The following is a 14499-nucleotide window of genomic DNA, read 5'->3' as shown; positions in this document are numbered from 1 at the left end:
CCGGCCACGGTCGCATCCTCCCCCGGGCTGCGGCCTACGGCTGGCGGCCCTCACCTGTCCCTGCATCGCCCAGTGATGAGCAGCAGCTCCTGGGGCTGAGCGCTTTGCAATAGTCTGGGGGGAGCATGCATCGTTAGCAGTGGTCTTCCGGAAGAAACTCCCAAACTCAGTGCAGGAATAAGGTGAATTCTGGGATCTAGTATTGCGGGTTTTTTGGTTTTTTTTTAAGTATTTAAATTCCAGTTAACATACAGTGTGATAATAGTTTCAAGGGTACAATGTAGCGATTGGACACTTCCATGCAACACCTAGCGCTCATCACAAGTGGACCCTAGTGTGTTTTTTTAACTAATTAATTTTTTTTTTTAGGATTTTATTTATTTATTCATGACCGACACAGAGAGTCAGAGATACAGGCAGAGGAGAAGCAGGCTCCCCGCAAGGAGCCCAATGTGGGACTCGGTTCCGGATCCTGGGATCACGCCTCGAGCCAAAGGCAGACGCTCCACCGCTGAGCCACCCAGGCCTCCCGAGAAAGTGTATTTTGGGAGGGTAGAACAGGATGATGAGGTTGTTAAATGAGGACTAGTTGAACTAGTTTGGAAATAGGGTTTGTATTCCTCCGCTTACTGCAAGCCCTGAATGGTTCTGTTTATTCGTGTGTGTTGCCAGCCTCCTATAGGCATTTGAATTGGCCATCTTTGATATTGTCCTTAAAAACTACAGAATTTGTTTATTCAACACGCAGTAGCACCTAGTTCATGCTGGTCACTGGAGATACAGCAGGACAAAAAAGTGGAGGTCTGCCTGTGTGGGAGGAATGAGGAAACGCCAATGTGTTATTCAGACTGTTGTAGGTATTAGGTGTTTCAAGAAGAGTGTTGATAGGGACCATTCAATGCAAAACTTACCTTGCGCTTAAGAAAGTGAAAACAACCCACAGGGACTCCTGGGGGTCTCAGTGGTTGAGCATCTGCCTTCAGCTCCAGGTGTGACCCCAGGATCGGGGTTTGAGTCTCCCATCAGGCTCCCTGCGCGGTGCCTGCTTGTCCCTTTGCCTATGTCTCTGCCTCTCTGTGTGTGTCTCATGAATAAGTAAATCTTTTTTAAAAAAGAAAAGACAACCTACAGAATGGGATAAAATACAAACATATATCCAATAAGGTCTGGTATCCAGAATATATAGAGAACTCTTACAACACAGCAACAAAAAGATGAACACGCAGACTAAAAAGTGAACACGGGCTCCTGGGTGTCTTGGTTGGTTAAGCATCTGACTTATGATTTTGGCTCAGGTCATGATCTCAAGGTGGTGAGATGGAGCCCTAAGTAGGGCTCTTCAGGCAGGCTCAGAGTCTGCTGGGGATTCTATCCCTTTGCCTCTGCCCCTCTTCCTGCTGATGCACACATGTCCCCTCTCTCTAGCTCAGGCTAAAATAAATAAATAAAATCTTTTTAAAAAAATGAACAAAGGATCTGGATAGACATCTTTCCAAAGAATATATGCAAGTGGTCAGCAAGCACATGAAAAGATGCCCAAAGTATTAGTTACTAGGGAGCTGCAAATCAAAACTACAATGAGATTCCACTTTATACATACTAGAATAGTTATAATAGAAAATATGGAAAATAAGTTAGCCAGGATGTGGAGAAATTGGAACCCTCCTTCATTGTTGGGAATGTAAAAAGGCATAGCCACTTTGGGAAACAGTTTTGCAGCTCCTCAAAAAGTTAAAATTGCCACTTACTGGATATCCACATGCAAAAGAGCAATTCACTTTTTGATATATCCCCAAGAGAAATATAAACATGTTCAGAAGAACCACCAGATGGCACTGTTATTTTAAAATTCAAAATTGTATAAAGCAAAACGTTAATTAACAATATTGTGACATACTATTATAATCTTAGTTGGATTAAGGCAAAAATAGCATGAAATTCTCTACAGAATTCTTATAACCGGGAAATAAGAGGAGGCATATTTTATTTTTTTTTATTTATGATAGTCACACACAGAGAGAGAGAGGCAGAGACACAGGCAGAGGGAGAAGCAGGCTCCATGCACCGGGAGCCCGACGTGGGATTCGATCCTGGGTCTCCAGGATCGTGCCCTGGGCCAAAGGCAGGCGCTAAACCACTGCGCCACCCAGGGATCCCGAGGAGGCATATTTTAAATTGTAAATTCCTTAAAGAAGGGGTGCCTGGGTGACTCAGTGGTTGAACATCTTCCTTTGGCTCAGGGCGTGATCCCTGGGGTCCAGGGTTCGAGTCCCACATTGGGCTCCCTGCTCAGCAGAGTCTACGTCTCCTTCTGCCTACATCTCTGCCTCTCTCTCTGTGTCTCTCATGAATAAATAAATAAAATCTTTTTTAAAAAATCCTTAAAAAACAGGATGTGATACTTTAATTCATTTTATATTATTATTTAAATTAATAATACTGCCAATACTAAAAAGTAATTTCCAAATGCATGAGAGATTAAGAATGCAGAATTAAGTTGAAATATCAGAAGATCTGACATTGAGGAGCACCTGGCTGGCTCAGTCAGAAGAGCATGTGACTCTTGATCTCAGTGTTAAGAGTTCAAGCCCAATGTTGGGTGTAGAGATTAAATAAAAAACTTTTAAAACAGTATAACATTGAGAACTTTAACCTTAAATTATCAAATAAGGACTCTTCTAACTCCATCTTGCATAAGAATATATATATATTTTTTAAAGATTAATTTTTTTAGAGAAAGAGTGTAAGCAGGGGGAGGGGCAGAAGAAGAGGGAAAGAATCCTCAAGCAGACTCCCTGCTGAGTGGGGAACCTGACACAGGGCTTAATCCCAGAACCCTGATCATGACCTGAGCTGAAAGCAAGAGCTAGATCCTTAACCAAATAAGTCACCCAGGCACCCCCAAGAATATATTTTTGAGTATATAATGCAGTAACATTCAAATGTGTTGGCCACAGCCACATAAAGAAAGAAATTTTTTTTAAGATTATTTATTTGAGAGAGAGAGAGAGGGAGGGAGGAACAGAGGGAGAGAGAATCTCAAGCAGACTCCCTACCTAGTGTGGAGACTGATGCGGGGCTTTATCTCATGACCCTGAGGTCATGACCTGAGCTAAAACTAAGAGTCAGATGCTCAACCAACTGAGCCATCCAGGTACCCCCATAAAGAAATTTTTCATCCAGACCCAGGACACACAGTTTTCTATTTTATTGAATCTATTATATTCTATCAAGTTGATCATAATATACTAAATTATTTGGATGATTCATTAATGGATTATAGCTTACTATTAGGAAAACACTGCTTTAGTGTGCTGTTATTTACCATTGTGATTTTTCGACTTGCCTTTTAAGATATCCTGGGCTTCTCCAAATATAAAATTACTAATTAATGATAGTTAGAGGCCAACAATACAATGCACATGCTTTTAATCGCTTTAGAAAAATCAGGGCTTGGGATCCCTGGGTGGCGCAGTGGTTTAGCGCCTGCCTTTGGCCCAGGGCGTGATCCTGGAGGCCCGGGATCAAATCCCATGTCGGGCTCCCAGTGCATGGAGCCTGCTTCTCCCTCTGCCTGTGTCTCTGCCTCTCTCTCTCTCTGTGTGACTATCATAAATAAATAAAAAAAAAAAAAAAAAAAAAAAAGAAAAGTCAGGGCTCTTGAAACTTTCCATTTTCTTCACCCACAAGACAGCTCACCCTGGTCCAGGTTAAATGGGGAAATCCTTGGGGTTTTGTGTATGGCAGTTCTTTCTGAAAGTGTACCAAATCTTCCCCATAGACCTGCTAGCAGTACCTTTTGTTTTTCAAAGAATTATTCCCGGTCACTGTTTTATTAGTAACTGTTATTAACCTCCATGCTGTATTTAAATGTCTTTATCTTTCTGATAATACAGGACTACAACAATCTAGAGAAAGTGAAAATTTCCATCTTAATACCATCATTCAGAGATAATTATTAACATTTTAGTATGTATCCTTTAAGTCTGAAAAAAAATTTATTTTTGGACAGATCCTGCCTCAGGTTTATTTGTACAAATAGCACAAGAGGACACCAGGCCCATGTAGACAGAAGCCCAGGGGTCATACCAGTCCTTGCGTCCTCACACTGGCAGGCAGAAGACTCTACACTGGAGCCTTTGTGGGGGCCTGGGCACCTTTGGGGGCCTGTGCTGCAGGAGTAGAAGCAGGAGCCAGAGTCAGGGCCACAGCTGCAGCCTGGGCCTTGGTTTGAGCCTTGGCCTTGGACTTTGGCCGGCAGAGCCTGAGACCTTTGGCAATGCGGGCTCGAGCACATTTCCTGAGCTTGGGATGAGCTATGTAGGCAAGTCGATTGAGCTTGCGGCTGCCGCCCTTTGGGATCTTGGGCTTGACCTCCTTGGGCTTGACAAGGGCCTCGGCACGTATAGTCATGGCCTTGGCATTGCTGGCCTGCATCTTCTTCAGGCCCTTCTTGTTGTGCTTCTTGGCAAAGCACATGTCCCTCAGGAACTTGGGGTCTAACCCCTTAAGAGATTCATATCTTTGTGACCGGGGTTTCTTGATGCCATTTCTTGCCATTTTTGTGACTGGTTGTGCATGGTGTGGTTCTTGGACTTGGCCATGTCTACATCAAAGTCCGTGCCTCCCCAAGAGCCTATGGACCAGAAGAGAAAAAGCAAATCTGAAATTTTTATCTAGGTTTTGATCATTTATAAATCATAGGGGAGATTATATATATACTATATTGTTTTGGAAACTTTTTGTTTTACTTAATGTATCATAGACATTTTTCCAAGTTTACACCTAAAAGTTTACCTTGACTATTTATTTATTTATTTATTTTTTTTTTAATTTGGAGACAGCGAGTGTGAGCCAGGTGAGGGGCAGTAGGAGAGGGAGAAAGAGAATCTCAAGCAGACTCCCCACTGAACATAGAGCCTGACAAGGGGCTGGACCCCAGGACCCCAAGATCATGACCTGAGCTGAAATCAAGTCAGATGCTTAACTGACTAAGCCACCCAGGCACCTATACCTTGACTTTTTAAAAAAAACAAGTGCATAGTTTTCTTTTATATGAATATACTGAAATTAATTTTACCATTCTCATTTGTGATGGACATTTTAGTTGTTTCCACATTGTCTCCAATAAAAACATTCGTGCATGCATCATTGTTCACTACTCATTTTTCCTCAGAATACATTCCTAGAAGTGAGACTGTTTGCTCAATGGATATACACAATACAGTTTAGCAAGGTTGTGTTAATACAGTTGACTGTATTAACTGATTTGAACTGTGTAAGTCCACATCTACATGGATTTTTTTCAATAAATGCAGTATAGTCCTGTAAATGTATTTTCTCTTATGATTTTAACATTTTATTTTCTCTGGTTTACTTTAAGAATACAGTATATAGGGACATGTGGGTGGCCCAGCCAAAGGCCCAAAGCATCTGCCTTTGGCTCAGGGCGTGATCCCGGGTCCCGGGATGGAGTCCCACATCAGGCTCCCCATGGGGAGCCTACCTCTCCCTCTGCCTCTCTCTCTGTGTCTCTCATGAATAAATAAAATCTTTTTAAAAAGAAAGAATACAGTATATAGTACATGGAACATAGAAAATATGTGTTAATAGACTGTTGATGGCAAGTCTTCTGGTCAACAGTAGACTATTAGTAGTTAAGTTTCTGGGGAGTCAGAAGTTACACATGGATTTTTTGATTATGTGGGCATCAGTGCCCCTAACCCCTGCATTGTTCAAGGGTCAACTACAACGTAGACCAGGATTTCTCAACCTTGGGGCTATTGACCCCTTGGGCTGGATAATCCTGTGTTGTAGAAGTTTGTCATGTGTACTGCAGAATGTTTAGCAACATTACTGGCCTTTCCCCCCTGGATGCTATAGCCCATATTCCCATGTATGTATGTTTAGATGCATAACTTAAATTTACCATGTTAACCATTTTCAAGTGTATAGTTCAGTGACTTGAGTACATTCACATTGTTGTGCAATCAATACCACCATCCTAGCCCTTCCAATTTTGACACTCCAGAAATTGCTGAATGTCCTCTGGAGGGCGAAATTACCCTGATTGTCTACATCATCACAGAGGTAGATGAGAAATCAAAAATGTCAATGTCATTAAGAGAAAAATGAGAGGCTGAAGAGCTGTAATAGATTAAACAAGACTGGGAAACCTGAGTGGCTCAGCAATTGGGCATTTGCCTTTGGCTCAGGGTGTGATCCTTGGGTCCCCAGATAAGAGTCCCACATCAGGCTCCCTGAATGGAGCCTGCTTCTCCCTCTGCCTGTGTTTCTGCCTCTCTCTCTGTGTCTCTCATGAATAAATAAATAAAATCTAAAAAAAAAAGATTAAGTAAGACTAAAAAAGACATTACAACTGATGCAACACACGATCCTAGACTGGATTCTATACAAAAAAAGATTTGCTCTAGCACAGTCGACAAATTGGAATGTGTATTACAGAGTAAGGTATTGCATCAATGATAAATTTCCTGAACTTGATAACTACTGGGGTAATGTAAGAGACTGTCTGTGTTCCTAGTATGAAGTATTAAGGAATAAGAGGAAATTAATATTCATCAACTCTTAAGTGTGTGTGTCTGTGTGTGTGTGTGTGTAATGGAGAAGAGGTTATGGTGAAACAAATGTAGGAAAATGTTAAAAATTGGTGATTTGGAGTAAAGATGTATGAGAATTCCTTTCTCTCTTTGTTACAACTTTCTTATAAGCTTGAAATCATTTCAAACTAAAAAGTTTTATGTTTTAAGTGAAAGAAAATGCTTAGAGATGAGATTATTTATTGCCTGCCCATGCTTTTCAATTCGTTGTCATTTCTAATTTTACTCATCCATGCTTCAGAAAAGGTAACTGTAACTACAGTTTAGAATAAAACCTTGATTAGTCTAGGTCAATGGTTCTTAAACTTTAATGTGCACTAAAATCAACAGAAGAGCTTTGTAAAACACAGATTAATAAGCCCAACCTCCAGAGTTTCTGATTAACTAGGTCTTAGACAGAGGAGTTGAAGAATTTGTAGTTCTCACAAGTTTCCAGGTAAGGCTAATGCTGTTGGTTGGGGCACGAAAAAGTGTAGGCTGGTAGTTCTCAACCTTGTTTGCAAATTGAAATCACTTGGGGATCTTTTTAAAAATCTGATGTCTGGGTCTTACTGCCAGAGATTCTAATTAGGTTGGTATGGAGTATACATAGGTGGTATTTTTTTTTTTAAAGCTCCTCACCTCAAGTGATTCAAATATGCAGCCAAGATTGAGAGTAACTGTAATTACTCTCAATTAGAGTCAGTGTAATCCCATTCCCCTTGCCCATGCCTTTAGAGGTAGACATGTTATCTAGTTCTGGCAAACGTGAGGTCTGCTGGGAAAGATTTTCTTATTTTAAGAAAGAGACCACAGGAGCACCTGGGTGGCCCAGTCTCTTGATTTTGGCCCAGGTCATGATCTCAATCTCATGAGATCGAGCCCTATGTTGGGCTCTGCCCTCAGTGGGGAGTCTGCTTGAGATTCTCTCTCTCCCTCACCCTCTGCTCCTCCCCCACTCATTCTCTCTCTCTCTCTCTCTCTCTCTCTCTCTAAAATAAATAAATCTTAGCAAGGAAGGAAGGAAGGAAGGAAGGAAGGAAGGAAGGAAGGAAGGGAGGGAAACTACAGAATAGGTTGTCTCTTTTCTTCTAGATGTTATTTCTGGATGTGATATTTGGAATAGCTCTATCTATATTGCATCATAGTAGGGATTAGTCTTCCCCTTTCCTGTGACTCCTTCAAAGGTAAGCTTTCTCCTATAAGATTCAATGAAGAAAGGTAGGATGGGGAGCAGTTGTCTCAGTACCCTCCTGAGCTTTCCACCTGGCCTTCTGATAGTCTACTGGCACACTGTGGGTTTTCCTCACTTTACAGCTGCCATCTCTTAGAATTCCAGGAAACAGTTCCCTCAGTAGACAAGTGCTCACTTGCATGAATTCAAGTAGTGAGTGGAATGGGTATGTAGATGTGTGGATCATGCCTTATGTTACTTTTTTGCCTGTTCATTTATTTACTGTACCATCTGCACACGACTCTTAACCAAAGAGTTGAGGCTTACATGAGGGAATTTCATATATATGATTACATGTATAAAACAATTAACTTTATGTTTTATAGGACAACTGCCATGTCAGAGATGATATTTCCAATACCTATTATGAATTATCCACTTTTTTTTACCAACAGTATCCAAAAATTATCCACTTTTTTTACCAACAGTTTTTTTTAAAGATTTTATTTATTTAATCATGAAAGACACAGAGAGGCACAGGTAGAGGGAGAAGCAGGCTCCCAAGACGTGGGACTTGATCCCAGGTCTCCAGGATCATGCCCTGGGCTGAAGGCAGTGTTAAACCGCTGAGCCACCAGGGCTGCCCAACAATATCTTTTTAAAAAGATTTTATCTATTTATTTGAGAGAGAGAGGGCACACAGAGGGAGAGAGAGAAGCAGACTCCCTGCTGAGCAGGGAGTTCAACATGGGGCTGGATCCCAAGACCCTGAGATCATGAGCTGAGCTGAAGGCAGATGCTTAACTGACTGAGCCACCCAGGTGTCCCCAATAGTATCTATTATTGGAGGTATCAATATGCCCAGAAAAAACCCTGCATCTCTCAGCCTGTCTTGTAACTAGGAGTGGCCATGTTACCATATTATATGGTAATATATGGGCATAAGTGGGAGATATTGCAATGGATTTCTGAGAAAGCTTCTTTAAGGAGCTTCCAGCCATTTTGTGATCTTAAGAATGAAAACCACATGCTCACGTAATAAAACAAAAGGGAGACTGGGTCACTAATGAACATGGAATGCCATAATAGTCCCGAAACTACTACTTCTAGACTCCTTTTGCAGGAGAAATTAATCTTTATCTAGTTTAAGACACTTATTTTTTTGTTTCCTGTTATGTGCATCTGTACCTAATGCTTAAATGATACCCTATCTCAAGGCAAAAGTACCAAAAGAATGCAAACCATTGCAAAGGGGGTTCCCTCTTGAGTATATCCAAATCCCTAGCTTTGCTCCTTGCCTTCATATCTGCTTTTCTCTCTAAGGGCATCAATATTGTTCAAATTTCCTCCTTTAAAACTGCTTTTAGGGGCTCCTGGGTGGCTCATTCAGTTAAGTGTTTGGCTCTTGATCTCAGCTCAGGTCTTGATCTCAGGATCATAAGTTCTTTTTTTTTTTTTTCTTTTTTTTTAAATGTTATTTATTTTATGATAGTCATCAGAGAGAGAGAGAGGCAGAGACACAGGCAGAGGGAGAAGCAGGCTCCATGCACCGGGAGCCCGATGTGGGATTCGATCCTGGGTCTCCAGGTCGCGCCCTGGGCCAAAGGCAGGCGCCAAACCGCTGCGCCACCCAGGGATCCCAGGATCATAAGTTCTTAAAAACAAAAATTGCTTTTAGTATTTCCATCCCCTTTTAGGAAATCCCATGCCCTGCTCACAGGAGTTCGTCTTTTTTTTTTTTTTTTTTAAGATTTTATTTATTTACTCATAAGAGATATATAGAGAGAGGCAGAGACATAGGCAGAGGGAGAAGCAGGCTCCCTGTGAGGAGCCTGGGATCATGCCCTGAGCCAAAGGCAGATGCTCAACTGCTGAGCCATCCAAGCACCCCTAGGAGTTGGTCTTATATCAGGATCCAACCTCTTTTCATAGGCTATACATTTTCTCAAGTCTGAATTATTCATTCTGTTTTGAATATAACTTAAGCAAGAGAGTCTGGGTTGGGTGTGGGTTTTCCAAGTCCAGTTCCCGTGGAGATATTTCCACCGAATTCCTCCTTGTATCCAGTATACAACTGTTCTGTCAAACACAGCCACGTCTCCCAAAGTCAGGCATTAATTCTGTGACACAGCACTCTACTGCTAGTATAGGTATTCTTAGCAAGCTGAGAAAGAAACACTTGACTCTTCTATAATCAACATGGCTTCATCCCTGCTCACTATAAATACAGCATTTTATTTTGCAGAATAATGTCAGTTCTTTTTTTTTTTTTAAATCTAGCTTTCAAACCATGCCCTATAGACACTAAAAAAACAAAAAACAAAACAAAAAGAAAACCAAAACCATTCAAAGTTAGCATAAGAATCAGGCCCATAATTGAGCCATCTATCATTAATGGCCACAACTTTAATACACAAAGATCAAGCTTTGGAATTAACCGCATGTCTTAACTCTGTGCCAAATGAAATTCTTGTCAGTGTCATCCTACCTCCCTCTGCTAAATTAAATTTTTGATTAGGGTCTCACACTCCCACTTCCCTAGGAGAAGAAAAGCTATATGAGGACTTATTATCCTCTGATAGAAGTGATCCTCAACCCCCATGGATGGGGAAGGGGGTGGAGACATTTGCTTTTCCAGTTACCTAAATAACATATCTTCATAGAGAAGTGTTCCAGATTGTTCTTTTGTTTTGTTTTTCTGCTATTGACCTTTTGTTTGTTTGCCTGTTCAAGGTTGAACATTTCCCTGGCGCACCCCATGGGATTATCTGCAATTAAACATTTTTTTAAAAATATATTGGGGAGGGAGAACAACAGCTCTATTCAGTTGTCTGGCATCCCATGAACCTTTCCACTGACCTTATGAACTATGATCTGCTTTTTGCACAGGCTAATATTTCCATAAAAGGCAAATAAGGAAAAAGATCTAACCAATCTATTTGGCTCTTTGTTAAAGAGTTATGTCAAAAAATCTAGAGAAGGTTTGAATTAGTGGCCAGACTAAAGGGCTTGTTCTAGTTGCAAAATAAAATTTATATTTCTGATTGCGATATGTTCTCAGATGCCTAAGATGGGACTATTTTGTCCTGTATAAGAACTTTTACAATATTGTAGGCATCTATAATATGTATCAACTTCACATGTCTATAGACAAATGGAATAACAAGGCAGGAAAAGTAAATCAACTCAATATAGCAGACTAACTTCATTTCAGGGAGGAAGAGTTGGTAAGTACCTGGTTAAATGGAAAAGAAGAAAAGAAAGAGAGTTGCCTCTTTTTCTCTGCTACCCCTCTCACCCTCCCTTCTTTGAAAACTGAGGTTTTCACATGTGAACTAACCAGTGAGGGGTAGAAAAAGTAAGGGACAACATGTTAAGGGCTGGTGAAAGGAAGAGTAGAAATATTTTAATGAAAGTCATTAATAAAAAAAAAAAAACAAAAAAAAAAAAACAAAAAAAAAAAAAAAAAAAAAAAAGAAAGTCATTAATAATTATATAACTTCCAGGGAAGATGGAAGTCTGGGAAAGTGAACAGAAATGAACCAAAGCCAGAGAAGAAAATTTCAAGTATAATGAAACTAGGGAACTACCATAATCCTACCATTTAGACTATGAAGAATACCTTCCAATTTGTACCCAAATTAAGGAAAGCAATGAGATTTGATAAACATTTCCTCTAAATAGTAATTCAGTGCCATTTTTAGAAAGTAAATGAGATGGTCATAAAGGTCCAACAGTAACCTGAAAGCATGAGGGACATGAGTGGACCATGGAAAAATTAAGGCCATCCATTCTCAGATGGCAAGGAAGGTAGAATTGAGGAAGAGACAATTTTCCTGACTTAAAATTGAAACTGGAAAGTGAGGGGCAGTTAAAAGATTAACAGTGACATACAAGACAGATCTGCAACTGTTGATCAAAGTAAACTGAGCAGAGTAAATAAACGCTGACTATAAGATAAAAATCCTATAACATTCTAAAGTGAAACTCTCAAACTAAAAAAATCAATCATAATTCCAATAGAAATGAGAACACCTAGAAATCAGAGTTTTTAAAAAGATTTTATTTATTCATGAAAGAGAGAGAGAGAGAGAGAGAATGAGAGAGAGGCAGAGGAAGAAGCAGGCTCCATGCAGGGAGCCTGACATGGGACTCGATCCCAGGTCTCCAGGATCAGGCCCTGGGCCGAAGGTAGCGCTAAACCGCTGAGCCACCCACGCTGCCCTAGAAATTAGATTTGATATTTTTTTCTCTTTCTATTTTTAAGATTTTTAAGTAATCTCTACACCCAATGTGGGGGTTCAAACTTACAACCCCAATATTAACAGTTGTATGCTCTTCTGACTGAGCCAGCCAGCTACCCCTTAGATTTGATTTCTAATATTATACTCCAGTGAAAAGAATGAGTGTTCCTAAGAGAAATGACCAATCCTAGAGCTAGAGCAGAAAATATGCAAGATGAGCCTGAAACATTCTGTAGTGGCAGAAAATTAGGAGGTGCTGAAAAATGAAAACAACAAAAAACCCACATTGGAGGAAGTATGTCAAAGGAGCATAGAAGTCAACTGAAAGACCTCCCAATGGTCAAAGCTGGAACAATTTGGGCAACAAAATAAAGTGGTATTGAATTGCAACCAAAGTATAAAATACATATTTTGAGTCCATACTGATATAATTATATGATTGAATAAATAAATAAATGGGGAGAAATAACAAATTTCCTGGGTAGAAGAATTCCAAATAGTTTAATTCCAAACTGCGTGTTACATTGTCCAAATAGTTTAATTCCAAATAGTTAATTCTGCTGCCTTAAGAAGATGGAGAATAACTCCCCATCCTTAAGTATGGGCTGTAATAAAATGACATCTCCCAAAGAGTACAATAGGAAATAGTACAGTAGGAAAAAGGAAAAGGGGGGGGGGAATGATTTTACAATGAAGGGAGCTGAGAAACATGACCTCTGCTAGATGATTGAAGTCAATATCAACTGTGATAAGTCATGTTGATGATACTTGCCCTTTTGTTTTAAGGATTTTATTTTTTTTAATATTTTATTTATTTGAGAGAGAGAGAGAGCAAGCACACACACACACACACACACACACACACACACACACAGAAAGGGAGAGAATCCCAAGCAGACTCTGCACAGAGTGCAGAGCCTGACACGGGGCTCGATCCCACAACCTTGAGATCATGACCTGAGCTGAAACCAAGAGTCAGACGCTTAACCAACTGAGCCCCCATGTGCCCCTAAAGGTTTATTTTTAAGTAATCTCTACATCAAACGTGGGGCTCAAGCTTACAACTCTGAGATCAAGAGTTGCACGCTCCACCGACTAAGTCAGTCAGGTGCCCCAATTATACATACTTTTGATATAGCATGATGAAAATGGCATTTTATCTTTGTGGTCTCTCCCTTAAAAACCTAAAACCCTGGTCTAACCATGAAACCTCCCCCCCCCCGCCCCACACACACACCATACAAGTCCCAGTTGAAGAACATTGCACAAAATACCTGAGCAATACTCCTCAAAACTATCAAGGTCAGGGCAGCCTGGGTGGCTCAGCGGTTTAGTGCCGCCTTCAGCCCAGGGCATGATCCTGGAGTCCCGGGATCGAGTCTCATGTCAGACTCCCTGCGTGGAGTCTGCTTCTCCCTCTGCCTGTGTCTCTGCCTCTCTCTGTCTCTGTGTCTCATGAATAAATAAATAAAATCTTAAAAAAAAAAAACTATCAAGGTCATAAAAAAAAAGGAAAGTCTGAGAGACTGTCACAGCCAAGAGGATCCTCAAGGGACATGATGCCTAAATGTAATGTGGTGTCTTAGATAAAGTCCTGAAGCAGAAAAACAACATTCAGTAAAAAACTAAGGAAATTTTTTTTAAAAATTTTATTTATTTATTCGAGAAACAGATAGAGAGAAGCAGTGCTAAACCGCTGGCCGGAAAGCAGTGCTAAACTGCTGAGCCACCCGGGCTGCCCAAACTAAGGAAATCTTAATAAAATAGTGTCTTTAGTTAATAACAGTGTTATTCAATATAGGTTCATTAATTATGACTAATCTACCCTACACCGTAAGATGTTAATAACATCAAAAATTAGGTGTAGGACGTGTAAAAATTCTGCACTATCTTCACAATTTTTCTGTAAATCTAAAACTGCTCTGAAAAATAAAATTTTTCTTTAAAAAGTTTTAAAATCTTAGGGGGGGCAGCCTGGGTAGTTCAGCGGTTTAGCGCCGCCTTCAGCCCAGGGCCTGATCCTGGAGACCAGGGATCGAGTCCCACATCGGGGTCCCTGCATGGAGCCTGCTTCTCTTTCTGCTTGTGTCTCTGCCTCTCTGTCTCTGTGTGTGTCTCTCATGAATAAATAAATAAAATCTTTCAAAAAAAATCTTAGGGACACCTGGTGTCTCAGATAAGTGACTGCCTTTGGCTCAGGTCACGATCCTCGAGTCCTGGGATCAAATCTCATGTTGGGCTCCCAGCTCAACACAGAGTCTTCTCCCATTTACTATGCCCCTCCTCTCCAATGGTGCTCTCTCTCAAATAAATAAATAAATAAATAAATAAATAAATAAATAAATAAATCTTACAACATGACATAATTTGTTTTTTAAAAAACCCATTTTAAATGATTGAATTTGTAAGAACATAAGGATAAATCTCGAAGGCAATGGTTCTAAATGGATTTTGCTAACCAGAAGACATCACATTTGGGAGG

The 14499-nt window shown here is 40.4% G+C and overlaps 1 protein-coding gene and 1 pseudogene across 2 annotated transcripts in view; one reads left to right on the top strand and one right to left on the bottom strand.

Moving 5' to 3' along the window:
• Positions 1 to 17: 17 nt before the first annotated feature.
• Positions 18 to 14499, top strand: part of PTBP3 (polypyrimidine tract binding protein 3) — a 152703-nt gene continuing 138221 nt past the window's right edge. For both annotated transcript variants that reach the window (XM_038553113.1, XM_038553111.1), the window contains exon 1: positions 18 to 182. The gene's annotated coding sequence lies outside the window, so the exon portion shown is untranslated. The remainder of the gene's footprint in view (positions 183 to 14499) is intronic.
• Positions 3738 to 4604, bottom strand: LOC111089998 (annotated as a pseudogene).

This window comes from Canis lupus, chromosome 11, assembly GCF_011100685.1.
Source record: "Canis lupus familiaris isolate Mischka breed German Shepherd chromosome 11, alternate assembly UU_Cfam_GSD_1.0, whole genome shotgun sequence".
Classification (NCBI taxonomy): Eukaryota; Metazoa; Chordata; class Mammalia; order Carnivora; family Canidae; genus Canis; species Canis lupus.
This window is presented reverse-complemented; position numbering and strand designations above follow the sequence as displayed.